This window comes from Lissotriton helveticus, chromosome 3_1 (assembly GCF_964261635.1).
Source record: "Lissotriton helveticus chromosome 3_1, aLisHel1.1, whole genome shotgun sequence".
In the NCBI taxonomy this organism is placed as follows: Eukaryota; Metazoa; Chordata; class Amphibia; order Caudata; family Salamandridae; genus Lissotriton; species Lissotriton helveticus.
In genome coordinates this window covers 964,595,928-964,608,761 of record NC_136061.1, presented here as the reverse complement: position 1 = coordinate 964,608,761, position 12,834 = coordinate 964,595,928, and the positions used below count along the sequence as shown (strand labels likewise).

The window sequence follows — 12,834 nt, the reverse complement described above, 5'->3', positions numbered from 1 at the left end:
GACCCATCGTACTTTTCCTGCAGCTAGATCACAACCATATCAAACAACTTCACCCCACAACTGGACTTCTTGAACCCCACCAGAAGTATCTCAGAGATGAATGAAGACAACACAATAACTACAAGGGACACCATCAGCACAGAGGAAACCACAGCAATCAAGAAGAACATACACTTTGGAGCCCCATCAGACCCCTGTCCCCATCATGCGTTCAATAAAGGAGTGAACCCTATCGGCAAGGTCCTCACCCCAATCCTCAATACCACCATCAGTACAGCCACCTTCCCAGAACCAGCCATCTTTCCAGAGGTCAACTCCCTCCTAAAGAAGCCCTCAGCTAACCTGAGCAAACTTGCCAACTACAGACTGATATTTCTCCTTGCTTAGCCTGCCAAGGCACTGGAAGAAGCCATCAACAAGGGCCTCTCCCACCAGCAAAACTGGCTTTTCGACACCACACAATCAGGATTTAGACCCAACATGGCATGGAAATCACTGTCATAGCACCAAAGGATGACATCCAGGAGATCCTTGTCAGAGTAGAAACCACAGTCTTCATCCTGCTAGACCTATCAGCAGTCTTCAATACCGTATCCCATTTTGATCCCACGCCTCCAAGAAGCGGGCATTTAGAGACATACCCTTGAGTGGATCTGTACATTCCGCACTAGAAGAACCCAAACCACCATCATGCCCTACTACTCCTTAAAAGCACAGGACCTCATCTGTGGAGTCCTTCAGGGTTCCTCACTCAGCCCAGCGCTCTTGAACATATGTCCCCACAAGTAGACTTCATCTTGACTCACAAAATAAACGTCCTCAAATGTACCGATGACATGCACCTGATACTGTCCCTCTATGACAAAAAACCCAATACCAAGAAAAAGATCACTGAGAAAACAACACTGGGTGTGGGCTTCCCACAGTAAGGCCAAGCCTCCTTATCAATAAACAACAACACAGAAGCCAATACTGTAACTTCTAATTTGAGAAAGAAATGGATTACTGCGTGCAAAGAACTGAACTAAGTGCGAGTGTGGACAAATTTGTCAGAAATGAATCATATTTATTATTCATCAAAAAATTTCTGCATATTTGTTGGTTAAAGTTCACCAGACAATTAACGACAATTTATCAAAAAGACAGACACTACGAAGTACAAATTTCATATAAATGACATTTACAAAGGCAAGTACACAATAATAGGGGAATGAAGCAAACAACCCTAGTCTGTCTTTTTTCTTTACGCGCAGTAATCCATTTCTTTCTCAAATTAGAAGTTACAGTATTGGCTTCTGTGTTGTTGTTTAAAGAAAAAGATCACAGCATGAAATTTGCTTGATTTAAGCGCTGCTTTCGATACCGTGTCCCATTCCATCTTATTGGAGTCTCTCTGCTCTCTCGGTGTTGCTGGACCAGCGCTCGCCTGGGTGGCCTCATTTCTTAATGAGCGTACTTTCCAGGTTTTCTCGAACAAAGCTGAATCTGCGGTTTATTCCTCTGCTTACGGCGTCCCTCAAGGGTCTATATTGAGCCCTCTGTTGTTCAATATTTACATCAGACCACTTGCTTCTATCGTTGAGGACGCCGGTTTGTCTATATATTCATATGCAGACGATACGCAGATTGTGTTTTCTTTGTCTAGCAGCAGGACTTAGGACATTTCTGCCCTTAAAATTGGCCTTTCTCGTGTTGCAGCTTGGATGCAAGCACATCTGCTAAAGCTCAACGGAGATAAGACCGAGGTGATTATATTGGGTAAACATAAAGATCTGTGGGGCTCTGGACACTGGCCCAGTGAGATGGGTCCGTTGCCTATCCCCGTGTCTGTCGCCCGCAACCTCGGTGTCCTGATTGACGACAATCTTTCAATGTGGCAGCAGGCAACAAAGGTCGCTGCAATCTGCTTTAACACTCTACGCTGGTTGCAGAAGATCATTTGGATGTTGCCTGAGTCCACCCGAAGAACTGTTGTACAGGCCCTTGTGATGTCTCGTATCGACTATGGCAATGTGCTCTATTTAGGAGCAGATAAAGCCACAATCAATAAACTCCAGGTTGTACAGAACTCAGCTGCGCGCCTGCTGCGTAATGTTCCACGGAGAACGTCCGCAACGCAAGCTTTGCGTGACCTCCATTGGCTAAAAATCTCTGATCGTGTGGTCTTTAAAACTCTGTGTTTTCTATTTAAGATTCGTCAGGGTTCTGCTCCCAGCTATTTGCTCAATCTTGCCCAGCCATATCAGCCTGGCCGCTTTCTTAGGTCATCTAACAACCACAATCTTGTGATTCCTAGGATTCGATTGACAAAAATGGGAGGTCGTTCATTCGCATACCTGGGACCCAAGATGTGGAACGCTCTCCCGTTGGCGCTAAAAACAGAAACCAGCCTTTCTGTTTTCCGTAAAAAATTAAAGACTTTTTTGTTTTAATTTCTTTATTCTGTTTTTATCTTCTGCCACTGCTTGTTTTCTTCTCTAGTCTGTCCCTGGCGCCGGGAAACCCATTGCGGGTAGCTGTGCGCAATATAAGTTCAATAATATATATATAAATACCACAGTGGCCACATGGATGAAGTTCAACTGCCTCAAGCGGAACATGGACAAGACTGAAGTGATGGTCTTTGAGAAAGCCCTCACTATGGGACTCCACCTGCTGGCCTACAGACCTCATTCCGACTTCCATGCATAGCTCACAAGGATGAAACATCTTAATCATTATAGACCGCAAACTGGACATAGTCTCTCAAGTCAATGCAGTTGCCTCATTGTAATTGAACACCCTGAGACTGCTGAAGAAAATCTTCAAGTGGCAACTAGACAACACCAGGAAAACGACCATGCAAGCCCTCATCACTAGCAGACTGGACTATGAGAACATCCTGTATGCAGGAATAACCAACCAGCTCACAAGAAGACTGTCCAGAACGCAGCAGCCAGATTAGTCCTCAACCATCAATGCCCACCCCACATCACCTCAGGAAACTCCACTGGCTTCTGATACACAAGCATGCACACTTAAAACTACTTACCCACAACTACAAAGCACTCCAACAATGCAGGCCCTGCTTACCTGAACATCTGCAGATTTTTCCACTAACCTTCTACACACCTCTGTTATGCTGTACTCTAACTAGCACACACCCTGCACATACACAAAAGCATAGCAAGGGGTTGCCCCATCTTCAACTTAGCTCCGAGAGACTGGAAGGACCTCCCACAACATGCAAGAGCCTCCTCCACTGTTCTTGACTTCCACAAGACGCTAAAGACCTGAACATTCGAGTAAGGTCATCAGTCTGCCCCAAACACCTGCTAAAAGTGCCAAGACACTCTTATGTGTGATAAGTGCGCCAGAAAAAGTTAACATAACGTAACATAACAGAAACACCTCATCAGCACAGGCGCAGCTTAGTCAGTAAAATTGGGTGGAGGTTAAGATTTACCAACAATCATGCTGGCATATCATATAGAAATCTAATGCATGAGAAGCAGGGCAAGAGGGGGGCTTAAAAGGCAGGGGAGAGAGAGAGTAGTAGGGATTGTTAGGTGTATTTAAAACAAATATTTTGCAAAAGAGGCAATATTTGTAAGACCTTTAAAATAGAGATGAAAGAGAGTGTAGTGATGTCCCTTTTGGGCCCACCTTGGTTCTCCTCTACTTTACCGTATTACATGTTTGAGGCTGCTTCTGCTTGAACAGCCACGCATGACACTTTTGTTTTTGTTACATGAATTTAGAAATACACTGTACATGTTGTCTTGTTATAGAGTGACTCTTCCTGGGATTTCATCTGCACATTTCGTACAAGGACGTTTATAATACATAACACCATGTTGTACTGTTTTCTGCTCAGTCAGCAATATAACAATGTAGCCTAGCTGCAACTTTGCAACACAATAGTTTTAGCATATGAACTGTGTTTTGTCCCTTTGTGGGCAGAGAGGAGAATTCAAGCAGAGTGATCTGTCCTGAAACGAACACACGCCAGGTATGGGATCCATTGCTAACCCCAGGGATCACTGATATATCCCTTTGCTTACATAGTAAGAATAGGTCTAGACACATAACTAACTTGACATGGTTGTGTTGTTCATTGTATACAGTGTGCTAGTAATGTTGATTACTTTGCTTAGTTGCATATGTCTACTAATCGCAGCACACCTGCTTCATAATAGACTATGATAGCTTCAATAAATGTATTGTAAACTTCTAACCTGTCTTTCCTTTGTTTACTAAAGGCATGCATGACTGAGGTACGAAAGGTGATGATCTGTTTCCACAGTTCCCTTGGGGACTAGAGGTTTATGTATTAGGTTTGCCAAAATCACCTGCTACTCTGGGATGGTTAGCAGTTCAGGTGAGGCATTGTAATCTAACCTAGATTTGGGTTGCTGGATGCTGATGTGGTAGAGAGACACAGTGCCAACATTCTGATGACCTGACATCCCAAGGCACAGAGTCTGTTCACCAACAGAAGTCATACAACAAGAGAATACTTGTTTGTATGTTTTTGTCAGTGTGTGTATGTAAAAATCCCAAGTGAAATCCGACAGACACCTCACCATCCCAGACTGAAAGCACTTGTAATCAACTACTGACTAGATAATATATTTATTAGGGGGGTGTAACACCCCAATCACCCTCCCCCCGAAGCTATGCACCTGCTCATTTTGCCACGAATAAGGTTTTCTCTATCCTCTTCCATGTGGAAGTAAGGACAATTACCCAATCATCCTGTTGTTGTTATGAAAAAAGGGGCAATCCCATGAATGACGTTGCAATAGGTCTCAAAACCCACACAGACCTAATTAAACAAATGAACATTCTGGAATGCCTGTTGTTGAGCGGAACACATGGAGAACAGGGAAAACGAACTGTGATTTTCCCGATACTGGATGGCTCCTTTAAACTTGCAATAGTAAATATCAGTGAGCCAGGTATGGCCTGCCGCTGGTCCCCACGAGAGCCGGTGTTATGAGCTTCCTTCCCTCAGCCAAACCTTTTCTTGTTCCTTTTTTCTAACCACATGTTTATGCCACATTGACCTGAACTGACTTCTCCGTGCCTCTATCCCCATAGCTGGTGTCTCCATGTCTCTGCCCCATGAGCTGGCCTATTGATGCCCTATCTCTAACACAAAGAGTGCAATAGCACAAAGATCATTTTGTCTCTATCCGAGGGTTTGCTTACCATCCTACCGGAGTTTGTTTATGAGAATAGAGGAGACACCTCACCCATAATTTGACGGCATGCTTCATCACAAGTGCCTCCTCTCATCAGGGTAGGTAAGTACCACCCTGATGGGCTCAACTAATCAGGATTCGAGAGCTCGAGATAAATGATCTTTTCTGGAAAATGCAGTGTTCTAGTTAAAAATGATAAGCCCTATATATATATATATATATATTTATTCCATGGGCATACATGTCATTGTTACAAAATCCAATGCCGGATGTATCTTGATTGAAACTTTGTTTCTCCATTTGAAAATGATGCCTACATGTTTCAGCCGAAATCAACATGCCCTTGTGGTCACTTAGCTTTCTTCAGGGCAAAAAATACCCGCCTATCTCTCCCTATTACTAAAGAAGTCTACATTAATCAGGAGACAGAAGGCTCTCCTACTTATCTCTTCAGTTACTTAGGACCCAAAATGAGTTCATAGGTCAGCCTCATCGGTTGTCTTTCTGCGTCAAATGTCAGAAATCTGCCCTTAAGTAGCTTCCCTATATGTCTCATGTAGAGACATGCCAGCTGACTCTGCCCAGGAAGTAAAAACTGCCTGGGTGGATTGACTTTGTAAATTCTCCTGACCCACAGAACCAGTCAACCATAAGCTGAGTGATGGCTTGCTTTACCCATGCACTCCAAAGTTGCATCTGCTACCTTCTTTCATTTATTCACTGCTCCATAAGCTACAAATAAGCATTTGAAAGCCAAAAGTATTTGGTTCTCGAGAAAAACACCAACAATGCTCTCATGACATCCAAAGACTCAGGAACCCCTGAACTTGAACAATCACCCACCATTGTTAGAGCAATCACCTGTGAACAATGGAATTGCTGCTGGACCTGGGGGTCTAAATTTAGGATTAGACCTCATTACCAGAGCACCCAGCTCCCCCAATCTGTTTGTCAACATTATAGCCAACAAAAAAGATGCTTTCACTGAGATCCATGCCATTTCTGCTGATTAGAAAGGCTCAAAATGTTTCTCTTGAAGACCCTTAAGAATGACAAACAAGTCCCAGGTCGCTGATCACGTCTGAACTACTCGTCTTTTCAACCTAAATAACTTAAAATCAAAGGAAAAGTCATGGAAATATTTACATACGTTTCTTTGACATCCCTAAACCAGGCTGAAAGCATTGAAGGGGATAGGCTCACCACAAAGCCATCTCTTGGGAAATATAATACCAGGAATTGATCACAAGATCTTGCATCCACACCTTTTTCTTAGAACCAATTCTCAAAATTCCTTCAAAGTCTTAAATATACAACCAGACCACAGTCTAAACCATGGAGGGCCTGCCGTTCAATCTTCATATCATAAGTCGCAGAGTTCTCGATTGCATCAGCATTAGAGATGAAAGAGACTCAAAAAGAAGTTGAAGATACTGACCCTTTGCTAAGAGGGTGGTACACATCAAAAAATCAAGGAGGTAAGAAGCAGAGGTTCATTCAGCTTACAAGCCATATTTGTCATCAATCAAAAAAAAGGGGGAGAGCGACATGCAGCAGTACTGCAAAAGACAGTTTGGCAAGAGATATGCAGCAGCAGTGTGAAGGACGGTTCTAAGCCAAGCTTTGTCCTAAAATCCTACTTACCATAGTGCATTTGAAAGGTCGGCTTGAGTTACAGGCCAAAAGATGACACCTATAACCACATTCCATTTCGAGCAAAATGTGCTCTCTGACGAAGATGGGTAAATCCTGTATTTGTAAAGCGCGAACTCCTCACCCTTACGGGTCTGAAGGCGCTGGAGGCCGTGGTGTAAATTAAGTGAGCTATTGCCCAGAGTCACATAGAGCTTAGCTGATCTGCCGTCGGAGCCGGGGTTCAAACCGTGACCCCTGTGCTCCGAAGTCAGCTGCCATGGATGCTGTACCAAACCTCTCCCACTATCCTGGCTGATGAGGGCTGCAAACCTGAAACCGGTCCTAGGATGCTTGTTCCCAGTCCAGGGAGGTCCTGGCCTGGCAGTTCGGGCTGGCCTGATTCCCATTGGGCACAGGGTCAAGACTGATTTGCATATAGCTGAGTCAAAACTGGAATGGCATGGTTGAGTGAGTCCACCCATGTACACAACTCTGGAAGGCCCTAAAGTGTAAGGTTTCCACATTGTTGGTCCTGACGAAGGCCATAGACCCATAAGGGCTGTTCCAGGCCGAAACATGTCGACCCGATCACTAGGTGTCGTGGATCAGTGACTCATCCACTTAACACTAGTTTGTTTTTAGCCTTATCCCTATCCTATTCTTTTCTCTCAATAAAGATTTACCTACAGATAGGAGGCCATTTTAATTCACTTACCACTGTCGACTTCCTGAAAGTCTCCCTCCTGATGGAGGTTATAATGTCCTTTGGAGAATGGGACACTCAAGATAACACTATCCACCAAACCACACTAAGCAGAGATTATATACACCACAGACTGTGAACGTGTAATTGAGGATCTCCAAGACAATATTCTTGAGACTCTGGCATTGAGACGTTTGCTAAGAGGCTCAGCAGTGGGAACCGTGGCTGCTTTAGCCAAAAAGGAGCCATCAAGATTGCTTGCACCTACTCCGAACCTTTTCTAAGACCCCTGGATGGAGGGGTATCAGAGGGAATGCAAACAAGATCCCTGACAGCCAATGAAATAACATAGCTTCCACTGCCCACACTTCCAGGTGCAAAGTATCTGAGCAAAACCGAATGTGTCTATTATCAACTGGAAATTATCTCTGTTCAGATTATATGAAATTGAGGTTGGAAGATTGCTGTTCAACCTGTCTGCTAGAGGGTACTCCACCACAGGAATATACATCACTCTCAGTTCTAACAGGTAATATTCCGCCCATGCAAAGATTTCCGTAGCCGCAGCTAGCTTTCGTCACCTGATTGTCGGTTCTTACAAACACCAAGTCCATCCCTAGTTGTGGAGCAAATCTCTGAAGGACATACCATAGTGCCATCAACTCCTTCCAATTCCAGCAGTGCAACTTTGTGGTTTCTGACTAACTCCATTTTACTTCCAGTTTGGGATTGGGTACTGAAAGTATGCTCCCATTCTCAAATTCACACCAATCAGCTACCACTGTAACTGGGTATTTACCTTCACATTAGACTGGAATTAGCTGATTGCTTTCTCATGTCACCAGGGACCAATGAGCCACCGAATAGTATACTATTAGTTACAAATGATGTAGTGCCCAAGAGACCACTCCAATTTTTGCACATATTAAACCCTCAATCGTTAACCAATGTCTGGCTGTTGTACTCTGTAACAATAGCAACAGAGCCACCTGAATCTGCGAGGAAAGAAACACTTGTCCACTCTGAGAGTCTATGAAAGACCCACTGAATGTCTATGTCTGTTCTGGCACTAGACTGGACTTCTGATTTACTGTTAATCCCAGTGATTCCAGACAGGGAGCACAATTTCTTCACACGGTCTTCACTTTCAAAAAAAGAAGAAACAGATATGAATTAGCTATGGGAACATCAGAAAACCTTGCAGTTGAAGAAAAGATACAACTGGTGCCAATATCTTTGTAAACAACCTCGGGGACGAGGAGAAACTGAAAGGGAGTGGCTTGTACTGAAAATGTCTCTCCTAATTGCAAACTTCAGATGCTACTTACTGTCCATCCTTATTAGGACATGAATATACATGTACTGCAATTTCAAGGTATTTTGAAGTCCTGATTTGGCAACATTGGACCCATCATTTGTAAAGTTAACATCCTGAAAGGTGTGTAGCAAACAAAGTTGCTGAGGCATTTCAGGTCTAGTACCGGCCTATAGCTCCCTCCAGGCTTTGGTACCAAGAAGATTATTGAAAATACTTCCCACCCATCTAGAGACTATGGTACTTGAACAATGTCCCCTTAATGTAAAAAGTTCTGCACACCCTCCAGCATTGCCTCTTTCTTGGCTGGGTACTTTGACAACTAAGTGGAGTGAACTTAATGCTGCAGAGGATAAGTTGAAAATGACATGGTATAACCTTCTCTCATTACCTCCAACAGCCACTGATCCGACACTACTCGCACCCATTCTGGAATAAAATATACCAATTTGGCTCCCACTGCCTTGCACACATAGTTAAGATTTATTAGATTGCTGGGAGTCAGACAACGGTAGGGATTTTGAGAAGAAGGTGACCATTCAACCATGGACCCTGCCCCTATGGGGATTCTTCTTTTCCTGCAATGCCTGTGCAGGCTTTTTCTGGTAAAACGACTTTTTAGCCTTAAGTGCTCAAAATGGGAAAAGCATCTTCCTGACTTTTTTACCATCCAATTGAGAATCCAACAACATACCTCATAGAAACAGAAGATCGTGAATTAAAGACATTTGTGACTGCTCCACTTTTCACAGTTTGAGTCGTAACAATCTCCTACCAACTATCGGTGCCGCTGATGATGTTGCTGCTGCCCAGAGGGAGTCAAAAGCAGTGTCTGGTAAGAATTGAGTCTACAGTTCCATCTTTCCTGAGACTTCGGTTCGATCCTTATGGAGCAAGGTTTCATACGTAGAGACTTGCTCAAATTCAAGCCTCTTGAAATAACTTGTAATGTATTAATCAACACGTTTGTCTAACTAATTACTGCATTACGCAACATTTCTAGTATCTAGGGGAAGCTCGCCTATGTGCTTTTACTAACAGTAACTCGAATGCATTAAAATGGCCGCCGAACACGCAGGAAACTTTTGGCGCAAGCGTCTGCCACACTCACGTGGTGTGACGTATCTTTCGCTTTGTGGGAATTTCTTGCAGCTGCGCACTAGAATTAAGATGGCCGCTTCATGTTTTACATACTAAAGCACCTGCTGCTGCTCTAACTAAACTTTTTTAGTTTTGCTTAACTACTAACGCTATAGTTAAAATAAAGTAATGGGAATAGTGTAGAGATAAGTGGTATACAGTGCATTCATTTATTCTTGTGTTCTAAATTGTTACTCTTTGATTTTGCTGCAAGTTCGTAATTTGGGCCTGACGAAAGTTTCTGAACCCCATCTTGAAAAGCTGCGTCTGCGCAGATGAACTGTAAAGCTCTGAAGCATTGGCATTGAAAGGCAGCCAAGTTCTGACTTCCTTGTAATATCCCTTGTAAGATGACCGCCTGACCCCTCAAGAGGACCTGATTAAATACAAATTGTATACATTTGAAACATTATTTGCTGGGTGGAATAAAATGCATGGGAAAGTATAATTATTGGGCAGGAACATTGATTTAAATACTGAATGAAGATGATCTCATAACTGGTATGGTGTGATGACCTCTCCTCGTCTTTTGACCAATCAAACCAAGGGAATACACAAATTTGCAACACGGGGGGGAGGGGTGGTACATTGCCCTGGAAAATGGTATAACTAAGATAGGCTTAGCTAGTTAGATTGCTCGACTTGTCCGAATAGCTGACCTGTCACTGACCCAACGCACGCTATAGGGGATCGAGAATAGAGGTGCTGGTGGAGCACTATGTCAGAAGAATCGATAACCCAATCGGGGTCTGAGGGAGAAGAATCGATTACCCAATTGGGGTCCGACTGTTAGCCGCAGAGAGGGGTGTGATGATGGCGTTACACTTAGCTGAGGGTATCTGTCCTGACCTGCATCTGTCCTGTCCTGGTCCGCATTGATCTGCACTTGTTTATCCTGATCTGCACCTGTTTATCCTGTTGGTACCTGAAACAATCGGGAGTCCTGTTTCTTTTGTCCCAACCTGTGGCCAGGGTTCGTCTTCACACCATTCTAGGTAAATATAAATCTGTGTGGGTATTTCATTGTATTGTTTTCCCTTTTTCACCCTTCCCAGGTATTCATGCCTAAAAGAAATCTCATAATATTTTACATATTATTGCATTAGTTATTAATCTTTTCATTGGAAAGGCCTTAACTGTTATTGTATGGACTGTGACATTTAATAATTTACATAGATAAAGTGTTTAAATCTTTCCCAAGTCTGTGGTTATTTTATGAAGGTAAATGTTGTTTTTCTACCTATTATTCTAACACTCTTGATTCCTTAGGACCTAAATACAGGTGACAAGGATTGGTAAGTCAAATGTGTATAGGTACAAGTCCTAAAGTAAATAAAACCTGATTAGCAAGTGGTAAAGGCCGGATTACCTGTTCAAAGTGTGTATGATTATAGGCCCGCGTGAGTATGGTAATTGAGCAGGTAACTCCGCGCGCCATAAATCCTAACCCTCTTTCAAACAATCAAAAAAAGTCCTTCAACATTGCCTGTGAAGCAAAAGCAGCATAGTTGTTTGCCCTTAATGCAAAATGTAATGCTAATTAGCACCTTTGAAGGCACTTTCGACATTGAAAGTTAACATCAAACTGGTCCAGAGGATATTGTTTTGTTAGAAAAGAAAGGTACACTTCTCCAAATTCTTCGACTACTTTAAAACCATGGATTTGACCACATCATGGAATTGTAAGGTATCCGCATGTGAAGCTGTGTACTGCACAAAACTCGTAACTTTAACATGTCCCTAATATGTGCAGTAACCGCCACCAACTGAAACCCCTAAGAAGTACTTCTATTTAGGGCTTTCATTCAAATCCTCATCAGAGTCCAACCTCTGCCTTTTATCAAGCAATTCCCTCAATGCTGTGTTGGCCGCCTCTTTAATCAAATATTCCATCTCTGATCTCATAATGGACACCACCTTCTCAGACTCTGCTTTATTAATAGTTTCCTGGTGGTTCTTCTTCTATTTACTCTTTCTCTGGTCCAGCATGACCCCAGCATTTTGAACAGTGTCCTCCATACACCACTGGCTCTGTCTCAGCTGAACTATTATGCCAGCCAGCAAAAGCTATCAGGGTCATTACCAAGGGCCAATAGATTACACTCTGATTATTCAACTGACCCAATAACTAATCAAATCCAACAATACTAAATAAAGACTAATTTTTTCCCGTTCTTTTTTTTCACAACATATTTTATTGAGTTTTGTTTGTACCACAGGAAAGCTAAAACTGTCATAAAAAACACAGAAAGCTTCATAGTACACATTTTACATTATATAGCAAAATATAACCAATGAAACACCAACCTTGCTGCGGTGTAACATGTCTAGTGTCTCTCCATTTTTTTCTACGCATTGTCCATATATCCTGGTGTTACCTGGCTGGGAACCAAACATTCTTATGACATTATTTCTATGCCTATGTTTCTGGCTGCCGATTCAGGGGGTCACAGAATGAGCCCTCTGTTGTCTGCCCATCTTTGCCAGATCTTCTTGTGTTTCTGGGGGCAACCCTGTACTTTGAAGACTGCCTCTTCTAGCCCCATACAAAAGTCCATCCCCTTTTTCCATGTCCCTACCGGTGGCGGTGTTCCTATTTTCCATAATTGAGCTATGTCCCGCTTAGCTAGTGTGAGGCATAAAAATATTAGGTGGAGTTTGTAGAGGTTACCTCCTATCTCGTCTGTGATATGTAATAGAACTAGCTTTGGGGACTTAGGCAAACCCCATCCCAGAACTTCCATGAGACATCTCAGCACCCCTCCCCAAAATCTGTTTAGATCCTCACATGACCACACTGTATGAAGAATTGTACCTTCCGCTCCCCTGCAGCGAAGACATGCTATTAGTCCTGC

General features: G+C 43.0%; 1 protein-coding gene across 4 annotated transcripts in view; it reads right to left on the bottom strand.

Annotated features, from left to right (window-relative positions):
* ASB18 (ankyrin repeat and SOCS box containing 18) overlaps positions 1–12,834 on the bottom strand; it is a 302,293-nt gene that overhangs the window by 40,494 nt on the left and 248,965 nt on the right. The window lies entirely within an intron of this gene.